This window comes from Zeugodacus cucurbitae, chromosome 6 (assembly GCF_028554725.1).
Source record: "Zeugodacus cucurbitae isolate PBARC_wt_2022May chromosome 6, idZeuCucr1.2, whole genome shotgun sequence".
Classification (NCBI taxonomy): domain Eukaryota; kingdom Metazoa; phylum Arthropoda; class Insecta; order Diptera; family Tephritidae; genus Zeugodacus; species Zeugodacus cucurbitae.
The window spans coordinates 69,666,169-69,684,994 of NC_071671.1; the positions used below are offsets into that span (position 1 = coordinate 69,666,169).

Sequence of the window (18,826 nt, forward strand, 5' to 3'; positions counted from 1 at the left end):
GCTGAAGAGTTTGTTTGTTTGTTTGTTTGAACGCGCTAATCTCCGAAACTACTGGTTCGAATTGAACAATTATTTTTGTGTTGGATAGTCCATTTATCGAGGAAGGCTATAGGCTATATAGCATCACGACCAATAAGAGCAAAGAAACAGTGGTAAATGTGTAAAAAACGGGATTTTGGCAATAATTCGATCTCAAAATGGCATTACGTCTCCTGAATTGCAGCAACGCTACTTGCAGTTGGAAGAACGACACATACGACACTGTAGCTTCAGTTAAAAATGCAAATCTGTGAAACATATATAAGATGAGCGCAATTTTCTAGAAGCACTTGACAGAACAATGAAAGATCTGTGGAATAATAATCATCGCTTTAGTGGCGTAATGATACTGTTATTGACAAACACATTCTGTTATTTCGAAATCAACAGCGGCGGACGAATTGAACGCATGTCTCAAGTCATCGTACTTGTGGCGGCACGCGAAAACCATATGATTGACCATAAATATGCGTGTGTTCCTGCAAAAGGTTAGCACCGCAGAAGATCTGCAAAGAACTGGGCAAATTCTGGTTAATACTTCTAATGGTTTGATATTAATCCGAACATTAGCCAAATTTATCGTAACTACGATTGGTTGAGTGCACGCAGATTTTTAACAGTCAAAAATACCGATGTCGATGATTTAATCTATACGACTTAAAGTCAACTTCCGGGATATTTGTGTTCATACACATCGATCGATCATGTTGAAAATGAAGACGAAGCTGTGAATTATCCAGTGAAATGTCTAAATTCTTTGTCATTATAATGCTTTGTCATTTATTATGCTTTGCAATCTTCAAGCAGCTATCGAATAATGTAATAGTTTTTTAAAGGGACTTGCAAGGGGGCAGAATGCTTGATTCGAAGAATTTCTTTGACTTCCAACGATTTGCCATTTCAGTTCAAACGTATTCAGTTTCCAATGAGACTTGCATTTGGGATGACAATCAACAGGTCTCAAAGACAGTCGCTGGAGGTGTGTGGCATAAATTTCATTCACGAGTTGAAAAATCATCTTCTCTGTATATTTACGCACCGGAACAGAAAACAAAAAATGTTGTTTATTAAGCTGCGTTACATTGAAAAAAAAATTAGAAAAATCGCAAATAAATGTTTTCCAACACTATACAAATTCAAATTTGTTTTCAGAACAAATAATTTCACGCAGTGCAACGACTGCGGAATCAGCTAGTTTATTACATAAAAATACAGCATTAATATATCTCTTAATCTGCACTTGTACAAACAAATTTTCCGTATTTCTAATTTAATATTATTTACTTCCTAATTATTAATGCTAATTTCTGTATTTTACTATTTCAACAATTTACTAACTCCACATTTGTAGTTTTTCCATATAAACTTTACACAGATAAATGAAAAATGTTAATTTATTAATATCGCTCGATTTAGGAATTAGTTGCTATTTTTGCATATTTTACAGCTTACAATTAGGGTTAGTTGTACAAAATAAATACACTAGTGACTCTTTATTTATTTATCTCCTACAAATTACACATTTTAATGTTTTAATATTTAATGCGACAATTTGAAATCCCTTTGCAACCAACATTAGTGACACTTCAATTTTATACGAGTACATATCATATTTATATATATTTGTCCCTTATTGCTCCGTTAGTTTATATTTTAACATATGCACCATATAGAACGGGGATTTGTTTCCATTTGGTGCGCGTTGCATGCCTCATTCGGTTGCGCTTATTTATGCCCGTTCACTATTAAGGCTAGGCTCGCGATAACGAATGGGATATGTGAGTGCATTTCCTTTGTCCCACGAGTACAATTACTACAAAAACAGGAAAAAGAGAAAAAAGTTGTGAGCTAAGCGCAAATGCATGTGTCTTTTGGCATATAATATGAAAAACTGAGTTTATTATGTTTCAAGTGTTCTTAAATTTGTAATAATTTAGAATAAAAGTTTAAAAATACTTTGTTATAAATATCTCCAAATTGAAGCAGAAACATATTTATAACTTTTAACGATAATACCAGAGAACAAATGCGATGACATCTCTTTATAAATTTAGTTCAATTTAATTTATTGTACAAATATTTCAAAGAAGTTTGCGAAAATTCAGAGATAAAATCAAACAAATCACATAATAAAGAAAAATAGAAAATTGAAATAAAACACCTGAGACATTTTCTCTTAATGAGCAAAAATTCAAAAACTTTGCAACTTGCATATAATACGCAGTTACTCGATTTCAATATATAATTTAAAATCTCATAGTACAAGAGCACAAAAGCAGCAAAATGTACAACACGTCGTATACGTAATTCTGCATGACAAAAGAAATCAATTCGCCTTTCATTTGCTGCACGGTAAATAACATTTCTGCAAAATTGCATCTACATGTAGCAAGCAACAAGCTTACATATATGTATATTCGCATTACACATGAGTGTAAGAAGGCAATATGCATTCGAAGAAAATAAATCGAACACAAATTGCATACGGAAAGTCGTTGAAGTAAGAAATTGTTGAAAATAAACGGAAAAGGTAAAAGTCTCGATATATTGACGCCGTTAACACGTTGTTATATATGAAGGTTGAGCTATATGGGAGAGCTGGTCTGAGTATATAAATTATGCTAAAGATTATTTAAATCATACAATATTAAAACATATTACTAAATGAAAGTCGCTTATATATTTATAAACACTAAACATAATTTGTTATCTTCACATGATGAATTAATTTAATTTTATTGGTAAAATATGAAAAGACAACAACTGTCGGCGGCATTGCTTTTATCACTGAATGCATCCATCATTGTATCACAAAAATCTCTATTCTTTTTTCATTTGCCGAAAAATTAAATGATCAACTATGACTAGACTTCGTCTTGTCAAATAAAAGAAAATCCAGCAGCAAGAAATTATTAATGAGAACATTCAGTTTATAGCTTCAAAAGACCAACAGCGCTTTAACATAATTACTTTCTGTAATTTCATTCATAATTACTCTTTGTTGACATATTTGTGGGCAAAGTAATTATGATTGCCGTAAGCGAGACATTAAAAAATAACGACAGTGAATGTTTACATGCCTTAGAGCAATCGTAATATGTTTTATGACGCATACTTGCACTATTCTAGTAGTTCGTCATATCAAAATGAACAGCATACTCGAAGGCTAAATGATGCTTTATTATTGTAGAACTACTTGTCAGGCAGTGGCGCCATTCACATTTTATGATGAGCGAAAATACGTTTGAGATAAATATACATATCATGTGTGCTTATAAAGGAATGTGGTAGAATGGGTGTGGTAGTGAACATTATGATAGACCAAAGGATGTCAGTGCGTATACGTAACATTAAAAAAAGAATGGAATAAGCGAAACAAAGTGAATCAATTGTCTTTCAAATATTATTATAATTGAATAGAAAAATCGCTCATGAAGCTTCGCATCAAATTGTCCAACTTAGTTTGTAGGCATACAAATTAATATTCACTTTAATCTCTACTGACCAACCTACTGCTGCCGTTGGCAGCTACGCTATATTACATGACAAGCTCAACTACACAATGACAATGGCACGCTGTCACAAGTCAGCATGAAACACATGAGACATATACCGCCAACAGGTTGAAATTACGGCCAAAGGCGCAGCCGTGTCGTGACATTTACTCACCCACTAACGAATTATGGTGTCACTTTGATCGACCCCATAATTAGTGGAGCACAACAGCATTGCGGATGGGAAGGCAAATTCCAGCAGGTAAACTAATGACATGATCCGCAAGGTGCTCGACACATGCCGCTCGCATTACATTTGTGCACGCAGCTTCCCTTGAAATCGGTTGCCAGCCCGTCCACATTTCATTAATGCCGTCGGCTGCTACACGGTGGAGAATTTCAAATTCAGACACATGCAGACTCACAATGAAATTCCAGTACACAGAGAGGGTTCATGAGCAAGTCAATTCATAGTTTACCAGATGTTTCAGAGACTCTCCACTGATGCGACTAATTGTGGGCTTTGTCGTCTTCCCAGATTTATTTTCAAATTTAATACCAGAGAAAATAACCTAAGTACGTCATGCAATAAAAATCTTTCATTAAATATCACATTGAATCACCCTTTATCTTGGTCAACTTAATGCCACACGTTAATTAAGATTGGTATGAACACCAAACTTACTTCCACATATACACACAGGAAACAGAAGCAAATCAACCGACATCGGCTTCAGTGGATTATATCCCACAGTGGTTGTCTTGCGGAAGAAATTCGAGAATGGCAGGTCGACATGAAGCAAATCGACGACGTAGCGTATAGTCGAGTTTGTCTCCGTGCACGAGTCAATCGCATACAAATGACAACAGACGATGAACATTTCGCCGAATTTACGATGATCCAGCGCGTTGTCGAAGTTGTACTGCATCGAACTTAAATTAATTGAGAGTAAAGGTACATCATTATTTATTTAAACGGATGGAGAGGCTAACATTGACTGAAACCCAATATTATAACTTTAGGTGAATTATAAAAATTGTGTTGTTGATAACACCACTTCCTTTGGAAAATAATTTTAAAGCGGCTTAAAACGAGTATGAGATAAACGACTTATCTTGAAACTGTTTCTCCTAACGAATAAAGGAAATCCAAGCCTTGTGGCCTCTCCCCTCTCTTATTTCATCTCTATTGGCTTTATGTTTTTATCCACTCTATTATATTTACTTTTTAGAAGATTGTCCACATCCGTTTATGTTTTTTTAAGGAAAATGGAAAATTGCGCAGCAGATTACCATTATGAAATTCACTGGCTTCCTAAGTGCACTTCCTTCCGAATGCTTTAGATCGCACAATGGCATACTTCAGTCCTTTGGTGCACCTTCGCCCGTAACACTCTTGCACTTGGCTACAATCTCACTTACTCTATTCATGCATTACTTTATTGCTTATTTTCCTTGGCTACAAATGAGTAATATGATGGGTTCGTATAGAGAGACTCTAGGGAAAGACGAAATACTAAAAGTAGATAAGCAAAGAAGAACAAAGAACTACAAAAAGAAAGAAAATGTGCAGAAGTAATATTTTTGTAAGGGTGGCCATTGAAGTATCAGGAAAGTAGCACAATACAAGAGCTGAAGTACTTTAATGGAGAGACTTGATGCAGTTCAGTTACAGGTGCAGTCATTTGGTGGGAGGTCTTTTGGTGTTTTTCTATCATTAGGTAAATACGAGCAGTTTGGTTTTGCCATATAAAATAGAAACAAAATGCCTAGCTTTAGAAGGACGATAGAAGCTCATGCTACACAAGCGAAAACTAAATGGAACAGGAGAAATGTTTAGCAAACCACAAGCTACTACTTAATGCTTTCCTTGGAACCAGAAAAGCATTTTCATTGCACTTATAGCAAAGAACCATATGATGATGACCTAAATTCCATTTGCAAAGAATAATGCAATATCCATATGAATTTGATAGGACACCCCGGCAAACAATATAGTATATTTCTATAAGTAATTTGTGCAATACTTGCTTTTGGCATCTCATGGGAAATACTTCATACTTGAGCACACTCTTTAAGTGGCGCAAATAATAAAAGCGTATGCCACCTTGAAAGAGCGCCTTCTGACAGTGACCAAGGCACAATGCCAACAATGACAAGCACGTTTTGTTCCAAACACCTGTCGGTTATGCTCGCAAGAAGCAAAAGTGAAGTTAAATTGTCTTTGTAGTATTTAATGCTCCGAGTGCATGTTCACGAGTTTCAAGTGATGTCACAACAATAAAATTGTATACATAGTCTCTTGCTAACAGCGGTGCCGGCGTATGGCAAAGGAGTAACTGTAATGACAATACAAACAAACAAACAAGTAAAGTGAAAAGATAAGTTAAATGAATAAATGCATACACAAACAATGTCATTGTATGAATAAGACCAAACATAAATGTACGATAGTTGTTGCATGAATGGAAATATCTGGTATACATATGTATATAAAATTTAAAAAGTACTGTACTATATACATACATGACAGATTTATTTTCTTCATAGTTGCCAAATCCAATTTATCGTCCAGATCGGTATTGAATTGATTGTAGTAGAATGACCGGTTATAGACGACATGATCATTACCCTATAAACGAAGCAAATAAAAGATGTGCTAACTAAATATGCGAAGATAATTTTATGAATAATGTCACGTCGAAACGACCACGGAATGGGACAACTGTGATTCTTTATAAAAAAGCTATACGAGTCCATAAAAAGAATAAGACTATATAAAAATCCAAATTATGTATCACCCTATTGTACAACAACTTAGGTGTGTAGGGTTGATGTCTTAACTCACTAACTTTTTTCTCTAACTCTTATCTTTGCACTTTTCATGTCCATTTATAATCATATATGTATCTGTATGTGGATTTAGTTGGATTAAGTATTGCATACACACATACTAGCATGCAAGAGAACAACTGACCCTGAGATTGTTGATGCTGCAAATTGATTGTTGTTTACATTCAACCATATCGTAAACACTCTGTTGCCTCACAAAAGTGTGATCTGCAAACTAAGTTCAAAGGAGCACTCGACAACACTCACAGATGTACGCATTGACACACTTATGGCGACAAAATATTTGTGCAACAAACAAGTCCAAAGTTTATTCAAATAAAAAAGTTGCGTGGCAGTGAGAGAACCAGACGCTCATGCCTGTGAAAACCATGTATATGTAAGCATATGTAGTTGGCTATGTCAAGTTAGCCACTGGTTCTGTCAAAAGTATAAAATTAATTGTGGGAAGTAGATGGGAAGTGTTGAATATTTAATGTCCCAATGAAATAAAAAGTGCAAACAGGCTAATAAGCCGATTTAAGTGAGTGTGGCTGTGAGATGGATTTTTCATTAAGCAAAACGAAAATGGAAGCCAATGAAAGTGGGCAACAAAAGCAAATGTAACAAAAGAGCAAAATTAATACAAACTAACAAAAGGTAATTTGCGGAAGATCTGTTGTAAAGGTAAATTGAATTTACGAGTGGCAGAGCGGTGTTCAACGACCAAGATAGGCATGTATGACCCTTGTGACCGAAAACTGGTGAAAGGAAATAACAAAATCACAGTTGGAACTCAAAATGGTGGAGTTAAAACTTGATTTGTGGCTATGTAAATGCGGTGTATTTATGTGCAAAAAGGATCCATGGAAACCCATGCAAATATGAGTTCATCACTAGTATCTGTTTCTGTATGTACATGTGTGATGACCGTAGTCAAGAGAGTAAACAAAACAATGAACAAAGTGAACTGAGAAAACACACATAAATTTTAATTATGTTTTTCCTCAGGTTGGACCTTATAACAACATCAACGTTAAACACTGAAGTTATGAAGTTACAATGAAGTTATGTTCACACATATACATACATATATGTATTGAGGATAAAATCTATCAACAGGGGATATCTCAGAATGTATATATTCAAATGCTTACATAGATGTGCATATATAAGATTAGAAGAGATCTGAGCGCAGCAATAGAAATGCACGGATATAACGGTAGCTGTCACCATTTACAAGCTAACTTTGCTGCACACTTTGAGTCAATGGATAGCGATAAATTGTGATTTTTAATTAAAAATTTGAGAACCGCGCGCGTGGATACATGTTTCCACCACATACACACTTATATCCTCATACATACATATACACATGTGCATGATAGTACGTAAATCTAAACTCGGAACTGTAAGCACGGAATATAAAGAGCAACCCTGCGAAAAAGATGAAGCAAATAACGCGTAACGACTACGGTGACTGTTACACTCAACGCCATTCCTATTTGGCTCACCACTCAGCTCTTTTTGTTGTTCTTGCTTTTATTTTAGTTTACAATCTTGTTAGCCAATAAACTCACCTTGGATCTGGGCATTGCTCACACATGGGGCATTCACTCCGGTGGCCGCTGACCATAGAATTTAATTTCCTTTTCTACATACGGTATCTCGCTGTTGGGATCTTGCGCTGAAAATAAAAAATCGCACACAATGTTTATAGCCAATTCTTCCGCCTTTTATGCGGCCATAAATCTGGTTAGCTAACTTACGCGCGATATCGAAGTTGACCATGGTTGCATTCATTTCATTGCGTGCCACACAGTAATAGTAGCCAAAGTCGTCTTTGTGCAAATTCGTGATGGTCAAACGCATTGTTGCCTTGAAGCTGAAAAAGTAGATCAATAAATATGTAATTCATTTATTTTTTCTAATATAATACAAGTAGCGCTTACCTGTCTGTATATGTCGCGGTTCGGTATTTATCGCCTGGATCTAGAGTTTTGCCATCACGTAGGCACGTTCCCAATACTTGATGGCCTCAGGAAAACCTTCCACGTGTAACAGAAAACACACATAAACATATACTCATATGAGAAGCATTTTATTTACATTTTATAAACGCTGATTCGCCCAACCCTTCAGTTTAATAATAAAAAAAACGAATACATATGTGACTAATTAAGATTAATTTTCCGAGTAATAGCAACAAATGAGCATTAGTCTCATTTATCAACATCAAATATGACATGGAACAAATTCCAAGAGAGTACTTTACAGCACAATTAATATTATTTCTTGTAATAAATGTAAAGCTGAGCGCAACGGAGCGCCACGGCGGCACTCATTATCATACGACAACACACGTGGAGACAACAGACGAAATGATAAACCTCAAAGGTAACTGAGGAGATAGACAGGTCGGCAATTGAATGAAGAACTCTCTGTAAAGTGGCACATAAACAACAAAGGACCCAGAAGAGTGAAATCCCAATAAACCACAAGACACACTAGTACTCAAGCTTCAAAATGCAGAAAAAAGAAAAAAAGAAGACGCTTACGTTGCTTGCACGTTTTATTGTCGGCGTTGGCAGCAGTTGAGTTGTGGCTGTGGGTGTCTGGAGTGGTTGCGGCAATGCAATGACAATGAAGCAATAAAAGCCCCAAAGAACATTTAACCTTGTCACGATTAATTAGATTTTATGCTGATATGCAGACAGCACTGTATGTTTTCTCGACGTACAGGAATCTACTTACGTTGCTTTTACGTTGTACCCTTCACATTGCCTTTAACACCTCGAGTTGAATGTGAGTTTATTTGTCTCTTGGCTTAATTTCACCTTTGTTGTTTTGTTTTTATGCTTGCTCAAGTTGTCAATTTCTTTGTTTGGATGTTTGTAAAGCCAGTGTATTGTTGTTGTTGCTATGTTGATGTTGTCAGTATGGCTATTAGCCTTTCTTGTCAAGCGTGCTGATAAATTGGACACTTTACTTTGTAAGGAGTAGGCATGGTTTTGTGAGCTTTCATCTACACTGCCAGAAGCTTTTAAATTGCGAAAAGTGCACACTTTCATTTTCATTTATGTGAAGTGTATGACTGATGTGTGACATTTATTTGATTAGTAAAGAGTGAATTGAGTTTAATGAGCTCATTTAAAAAAAAATAGGTTAATTAAATTTAGACACTTCATTTTATTTTTATTTGACGAGGATGTTTCTGTCATAGAACTGCCTTAAATATTTGCTGTGAAGGAAAGCACTGGAAAACCAAATGGAATGTCTTTATGAAAATAAGTAAAATCGCTGCACTCCGCATTTTGTGATTTAGAAACAATATTGATTTTCAATTGAATTCCAAAACATTTTCTTCATATATGTGTAGTTCGAATACTGAATAAAATCTAAACTATTTTTATTAAAAATAATGTAAAATACCATCGCATTAATACAAATTAAGTTCCACAATTTCAGTGCAATCCAATTAAACGAAAAACACAAAAACTCCCACAAAATCCACCACAATCATTATAAAATGACCGCAATAACGCCACTTTCAGTCAAAACTAATCAAATAGCAATCATTGAATAGAAAACCAGCGCAAATGTGGGGAAGCCAATAGAATTACATATTTATATTTGCGCTGTAAATGGTAAAATTATTTTGTAATTCATGCGTAATTATGTACAGATACACAAGAGAGATTAGTCGAAAGGTAAATAATGGATATATAACGTATGGATATGGAATTTTCAATCACACTAATATTACTCATACGCCCTGTATTCCCGGAAAGTTTTGTTATATTGATAGTAATGCGTTTTACAAGTATAAAAACACGTACGTTTTTGCTCATTTTCATTACAATTTAAATTATTTGTGCTTTTTCGTTTCATAGTTTTTATAACATGCGATCAATTTGAAATAAAATGCAAATTAAGCTTGTGCTATTATATAATAATTAAGGGATTACATAGAAACTACATTAATACCACTTTGTGATACTTTGTTGTGTAAATACAAAACGGAAATTAATCCATAATATAAATTATAATGAAGAGAAGTGTTTTCAATTTAATGAGTGAGACTAATAAGTAGGAGAAAAATTAAATTTTATATTTTTATGAGTATAAAACACTCTAAAAACCTCTAAAACACTATGCTCGCTATATTATATTCCTTCAAACATGCTTCTTCTGTTCACACTATAATCTTCCGTACGTTCTTGTGAATTCAACCATACAAAAATATGAAAAACAGAGCAATTTTTTTTTCCATTTTCCTCTTTCCATTTCTAACCTCAAACTACATTTTATTTTATTTCTGAAATATATTTATTCCCTACAAAGTGTTAATATTTTTCAACATTGTCGTACTCACCATGCATTCAAGCATTGCACTCTGTCTGTACTCAGCATAAATCATCTGTCGATACACGGCAATCATTGGCGAAACTGTAAATAGAAAGTGTATGAGAAGAAGAGAGGGAATTTATTTTTTAGTTGAAAACGTTTATGCACTGCACGTATATTATAGAAAATAAATATGAAGAATATTTGTGTTGAAATTTATGGCGAAAAGTGAAACGTTTGGAAATTGCAAAATTTATTTTTACTTTTTTCTGTACATTACACTTTACTCTGTGCAATTTATGCCTTTTGCTGACAATAAATTGTGTTGTAGTATATTTTTATAAAAAATATTATGAACCAAAAAAAATACATAATTTTTCTTTTTTTCACAATTCAGCTTATATACTGCATAAATAATGAAATTTTTCCTACAAACACTTTGAATGATTAAATGAAATATGTCTGTTAGGCTTTTTAGCTCTTAATATGCACACTTGTCCACTTTTTCAGCGAAAGTTTTGTTGATTAAGTTAAATTGATTCACTTTCAGACTTAATTAGATTATCATAAATGCTTTTTAAATCTGAATTTCATTAAAAATATGTCTACTTTTTATGATTCATCCAAAGTGGACTGACGCTTTAGTGCTCAAAAACTTTTAAAGATTAAATTTATATTCAGACCAGCATTAGTTGGCGCAAATAATTGTACTTACACTGAACCTGAATGAGGAAGGTGGCATTCGTCACTTGCACCAGACCGTTATACGCATAGCACGTGTAGGCAGCCATTTGATGTCGCGTGATGTTCGTAAATTTCAAATAAGGCCCACTAACCGACGACACTGAAATTAACAATGAAGATATTTCATTTATTAAAGCGAAATACAGATATGAAAATAGTTACTAAAAGTATATTTTAATAAAAATTATATTTAATAAGAATAAACTTTAAAATAGTCAACTATGAAAGAGCGCAGTTGAAATCATAGGTAAACTCAAAATAAACTGCCATCGGCTTTTGACCAGCGGCATTTCAATAAAAGTCTCCTATTAAAAGCGGCTTCTCCACACTTATACAAGCTGTAATAAACTCGATTATACTCACTTTCGACGCCGTTAATATTAATTGTGCGCCCGTCATCGCGTCGCCATTCAACGTGCGGCATCGGATTGCCACTGGCGGTACAGCTCAAATTCAGTGTCTTTCCTTCCTCAACGATAACGAATCGTTCGATGTGCGGCGTATTCAAGTCTGCAATGACAATAGATTGCATTTTATTCTGTTTTGTACACAACAAGTGGGTTTAATAATAATTAAAATTTGCAAATACCCACCAGCAATTGATGGTGGAATGAGTAAATCATTGGAGAAACTGCCATTTACTAATTGCACCTTCCATGCATTGATTCCTGGAATTCGTGGCGTACCATCCTTTCCAGATTTTCCCGGTCAACCACGAGGTCCAGCAATACCTATGGATATATTGTAAAAAAATCATTCAGTGTTAGACTTGATTTCATCCTTTCAAATATAAGTAATATATTCTACAGTATGAACATTCAACGTCAGGGAAGCCTTTTATATACTGTACCGCTCGCAATCTAGTTAATTAAGCAATCACCAAAAAAACAATTTTTTTAGCCAAAAACCCAGCTCCTTAAAAACCCAGCAAGCACTCCAACATGCAAATGTGAGGACGCAAAGAGCGTCGGTAACTCTTTCATAAAAAAGAATTACACTTTCAATTCACTCCGCCAGCCATTTATTTTTAGCGCGCCATCATCACTTCTTCGGATTGCAGAATAAGTTTCAGCCACGTTCTCAAAACAAATCAGAGCCACAGACGAAAGAACGAAGAACTTGCAAAACAGTAAACAAACAAATACAAACATGAACAGAGAGTACCAGCCAAAGCAATAAACAAAAGGAAAAATTTAAGGAACAATAATTGAACTCACTATGTACCAAGTACATATGTAAGTGTAGAACAAAGACACGCAGGCAAAGGGTATGGAAATAAATTGAAGAAAAAAGAGGAACGGTGGACCATGGAAGTGCTCTAAATGGCGCCTTAAGAAAGTAACAAATGTAAATATTCATTTAGAAAACCCTAAAACTATGCAACTCTAAACAAATAACGGAAAAAGTAATTTCAGTTACCGGAAAAGGACTAATGACCATTCTGATGTGGGTGTGAATGTGAGTGAGAAGATTCGCCAGCTTATGTCTTATATATTATACATTAACGTAGAAATGTATAAATACTCAGTTGGATAAAGTTTGGCAAAAGTTTCAAGAGTTTGAAGTGAGCTCACCTCAGTAACTGATGTTGTCTATACAGTGACTGAATCAGCGTGTTAAGCGAAGGAAACGGAAATCGTAAATACAAATTCAATAAGGAAATTCGCTAATTCGTAGCAAAGTGTTGGCAATGGTAGCATTGAAATTGTGAAAACTTCCGTATATACACAGTACATATCTACCCTCTGTTTCCTTTCGTCGTTCAGGATTAACTTTATTTTAAACCTCTCAAATTTAACTAAAACTATAATTCCCCTTCTCACTTACCTTTCAGTCCTCGCTCTCCCGGTGGTTCTTGCGCTGCTTTTGGACCAACTACACCATCTTTACCATACTTGCCATTTAGTCTGTGTCGACCATCTAAGCCAGGCAGACCATCTTTGCTATGTGTATCATCAGCACCTCGGCACCCTATCCAAACCAGCGCACCAGGCACACCATCACGTCCGTCGAGACCAGCACGAATGGCATGTCATGCCAGTATCACCTTTGGGACCACGTAGTCCGATCGGACCATTTGCACCATCGACTCCCCTCGGCCCTAGTAGTCCAACATCGCCACGATTGCCCTTTGGTCGGAGAATTCCGGGCAGTCCAGATGGTCCAATGGTACCTTGACTCACTGGACCCGGCGGACCAGGCGGACAATAATCTTGGGTGCCTTTGCAGAAACCAGTTATGATTTTCTCCAGTTAAAAGTGAAATTTACAAACAATTTACAATTTTGCTATCATGAACTAAAGTTATCTCTTTGCACTATAAAAATATTTAAGTTCGTGTTTTAACAGTTAATACTCTGACTTACCGGCACTCGACAGTAGGTGTTTCAGTAAAACCATTCGTCTCCGCCGTGCGCTGCTCTTTTCAGTCCGGTACGTTTGCGTATTTCCTTATCCTGCTCTTCCAGCACTTTGCGGTGATCCGGGTTGAAAAATTCGATAAAAGGATCGGCGAAAGAAAAATAAAAATAAAGAAAACAACAAAAAGTAAGCGGGAATTTAAAGCGAGTAAATGCAAATCTCAGGTATTCAGTTTTATGCTGTGAAAAAGGAAAGGTGGTGCGGAAAGCAAAAAGATGTTAAAGGGAAAAGCACAAGAAATCAAAGCAGGTCATGGCAGTGAAAGCGTCGATCTACTCAAGTGTGTGTGTGTAAAAGCACCGGATGGACGGAAAGTCAGGAAAATTAAGGAGTTAAGCAATAAAATTTCGATGTGAGCCGCTCCAGCCTGATGACGTTGCACACTTTAAGCACTCAACGATGCAGAATTATTGCTGAGTAGACGATTTCGATGGCAACACGATTAATGAGTTTCCCATTCATAAAATCACGGCTTTCAGTTCACTATCTTGTTAACGTTGAGCAAGAATATACTTTAATGATATGCGAAGTTGAGGAAAAGCAAAGTGAAAACGAGAAAGTCATACAGTTAAACTGTGATTTCAGTGGAATATTTTGCCTCTTATTGATAAGTAGCTTGGATGTGGAGCTTAAATATATAATGCATATATTGAGTAAAGAGTTATATAGAATATCATGGATCCCATATAAAATGTCTGGCATTTCTTACTAATATTGGTAAGATTTTTGTTTAATATTACACCACTGCGTATACGTAACTTGTACGGGACTGTAAGTAAGATGTTTGTAAATTGTATTAGCCATTCAAAGAACATTCCTTACATTACTTCTGAATGTCACAACAAATTCTCAAATAAGCAGAACGTGGCACATGCCACACGCAGGCAATAGTTTCACACTCTGCTATTTTGCAATAGTATTGCAGTTTTAAGCCATTTTAAGTAAATTGATGCATTTGATCACAGCTATATGAATTTAAAGCGAGAACTTTCAAGTTATGGTTGCATAATTATTACACATAAATATAATGTATTCACTCAGAGAAAAATAAAGTTTCATAAACAGTCAATGCCACTCAAGAAAAAAACACATAAATAAACACAGGCAAAGCAAGCGCGAAATAAAATAAATAAATAACATTTTTCATTTGCATAGCGCATCATCATCAACGCCATAAAAGGAAAATGATAAAACGGTTAAATGAAAAACAACAACAATATTCGCTTGATATAAAAGACTCAAAAAGTTTGCCTTAATTGTAAACTACAACAAAAGACAGCGGATAGTGGTGGCATAATGAAATCGCACGCGTACAGTGGAAGATGACATCTGGAAATTAACATTAATGAAATTGTTGAAAGTTCGAATAAAATTTATATGTTATTTGTCTACGCTTGCTTAAGAAACGTGTCAATTGAGGTTCTATAAAATTAGGGTGATCAGAAAATTTTAGACGAGTTTAACAGATAATATATACTTCTATAATGTCGCCTACCTCAAAATTATTTTAGAATTAGCCTCCTACAAAGCTGTTATTGTGTCTAACAATTGCTATTCCACCAATTGCCTCCATTTTAAAGCATTTAATTTAAAATTCCACCTAATTTATTCAAAAACATTTGCCGACAAAAATATTCAATTAAATGCAAATAAGCGTAAGCTGCAGCCGGGAATTCGCCTCTCGCCGACATTAATGTTGAGGTTAGGGATGCTCGTGTTTGAATTAGCGCGTCACTAAGTGGCATGGAGAGATGTGCGTGCCGGGCGAATGTTACGTCATTTATTTTCCAGACTATCTGGATGAGCGGTTTCACCTTGAACTTGGCATAGCCAAAGGAAAACAAGCAACTTGATGCTATTTTAAGGAACTTATGCGTGCAAGCTCATGACATACAAATAGTTTTGCGACTGTTGCTATAGAGGGCGCTCACTCTCTCGGTTTCATATGTATATTGATTTGGCGGCGTATATCAAGCTGTGCAATTCTTGATATATTTAAGAAATATTAAATTCAACATTTAATTTAAAATATCCTGAAAATCAAATCAAAATCCTAGTAGGATCTAATGGCTTTTCAGGAAATAGCCAATTCTAATTGCTGCTTTTTAAGCCACACTCAACAAAAAAGCGGCACTATCAGTCAATCATTTTTGTAGCATTAATTTTACATTTTCCACCCACAATATTGATAGCTTTTTAATAAGCCATTACAGGACGTCCAATGGACGAAAACAACCATGGATCCTCCACTACCGCAGCTGGTGAAATGAACCCTTGGAAAGCGTTTGTTGAATGTTGCAAATGCAATTAATCATCACCTACGGACTGAACACACCCGGCCAGTGATGTGATTTAAATTGTGTCAGTGGTGTTACGGTTCACTACTTACCGTTGCTGTGGGCTATGGATCGGCTCAGCTCCACCAAACACAACATTGTAACCTCTTGTAGCCTGCTCTTGATGTTTACCCTCCCGTTGGTCCAGTACTTGTGACACTATGCTCCCCAGCACATGCTCCGAAGCGAGCAACTCATGTTGAAATTCTCCCGGAATGCCGCCAAATTCAAATGCGCGTCTGTCGGCGTCATTGCCGCTGGCAATTTGCCATTGATTCTTTCACTATCACCGCTGCCGATGGAGTGTACACGCGAGCAGAAGAGCACCGAAGTGGTGGCCATAGCCAACACGAGCGTTCCAAGGCACATACATATATACCGCATACAATGAAGTGGGCGGCGTCGCAGGTGGCGTTGACGATGAAGGCTTTGGCGGGTTAAACGTGGGTGTGTTTGAGGATGAGGTCGCTGAACTTTATACACCTTTATTCACACAATCGCTTTCACAGCGACAACCGGACTAGGACTTGGAAAGTGCGGAGGCCTTCGAATGCAGGTGCTGCTGTTCGCGTTGGCGCTGATCGCTTTGCTGGCGGCATTCACTATTTGAAAGCGGGTGTTGGCATTTTATAAATTTCGCCGTCGATTGCAATTACTCCGCCCTCAGTTTTGTTGGTGATTTGGTCGTTTTTGTAGCGACTGTTATTGTCGTGCTGTCGGCTACAATATCCAGCAAAATATCGTCAATGAGATTGGCCATCGAACTGGACGTCGAGCTACCGCCGATGCTGTTGCATCAATTTATGAAGGTGGTAGCTGCTGTGTTGTTATTGTTGTTGTTGGTGTTGTCGCCTCTGCTTTCATTTCTGCTTCCGTTTGTATTTCACTTGCCGGCATTGTTGCACTGTCACCAAGTGAAGCCTCTGCCGCCGCGGGCTTTTTGTTCTCCTTTTTGCGCCATTTGGCTGCCTGCCCGTTCATTTGATTTATTGGCAGAAACATTTTCGCGAACTAAACTTTCCAATTTCAATACAATTCGTTCACTTTTTTATTATAATGTTTTTGTTGTTTGTTGTTGTTTTTTGGTTTGATTTAAGAAGGTGCGTTGTGGCCGCAGTTAACTTTGGGCTCTTTTCAATCTCTGTTTTACTCCTTCAAGCAATCGATGAAATATTTTTTGCATAGAGAAAACTAGATATTGAATCAATCACAATAAGTATACTATCAAGTCACGAACAGGCGTTATATTTTAATTATTTTTCCACCTTAATGTTTACAAACAGTACGTTGGCCATCGTTCACAGTTATTATTGCTTAATTAAAGCAAACAAAATAAAGTTACCCTTCGTTTATATTGCGCACACCCAATAAAATGGGCAAAAAGATGAAAATTTGCTCATAAAAGAAACGCTAACAAGCTTACGAATTTTGTGCGTTGCGGTCTTTGGGTTGTGAGGTGGTCTTGCCGAGTACCCGATGTGATAATTCATCACTTCCAACTCAGTTTGCCATTGGCCACCAATAACAATTGTAGTACCTTTTGCTTTGAATTATGGCCATGCTGTGCATAACAATGCGGTTTGCCAACGATTCATTATTATGATCTTTGAAGTAAAATATTTCTTTACACCACTCGTTATAGCGGTTTCCTCTTCGGACGAAGTTCTCATCAACTGCGTTTGAATGAATGGCACAGTTTTATGACTGTGAACTTATAGTCATCCTTAAAAGCGATGGTACGCATAATTTCACTACGATCGAGAAAATTATAATAATGAGGAATGAAATATCAAACGAAACATTATTTAAATTTATTTTCTTATTTCGTTGGTAATTTCGAAACTTTTTATTTTTATTTAAAATTTATAGTTTTTTGTGAATTTTTATTTTGTACGTTCGTTTTTATTACATATAATATAGTAATATTTCCACTAAAATAATATAAATTCAATACAATTTGCTCCTAAGAATATAGCAATATTCGAAATCACTCTCAGAAATTTTGTGCTTGAAACGCTGACGCAAACGGTTTAAGAGTGATGATAATCGGATAAATCATTTGATTGATTATTACGATTTCTTATTGATGACAGCGACAAATAGCAACTGAGGTCACCAACACTCCAACACAATAAGGAGACAACCTCATGACCAAGCGACAACCGCAGAGCTTGTCGGCCAGCCACAGGAGATGCGGTGTGAAAGCAGAAAACCGCCGATACGGCTCATTTGCATAAGGAATTCATTTGCGATATCAGACATTTTATAAGGAAATGATTGATTTCGCGCACAGTGGGAAACAAAACAAATGGTAACGTTTATTGCAAATACTAATTTTAAGTAAGAATCGAGGTGTCAAAGAAAAGAGTTTAGAGTATAGTTCGAAGAAGCCATAGAGGCGAAACAATCTTACAAAACTGAATTAAAATAATGTTTAATTGAGTTACGAGAAATTTAAGAAGAAGAGGTATTTACAATATATGCAGAGCATGATCAAAACTTGTAGCAAATTTTAAAATAATTTCATATAGGACAAAATTCGTCAAAAGGATAAGTAATATGTATGAATAACTCTCATTTTTATCCCCACAAAAGATAAACTTAATCTCTGTAAACA

General features: G+C 35.8%; 1 pseudogene; it reads right to left on the reverse strand.

Annotated features, from left to right (window-relative positions):
- Positions 1–1,450: 1,450 nt before the first annotated feature.
- LOC105221476 (uncharacterized) lies at positions 1,451–17,211 on the reverse strand (annotated as a pseudogene).
- Between the last annotated feature and the right edge of the window lie 1,615 nt (positions 17,212–18,826).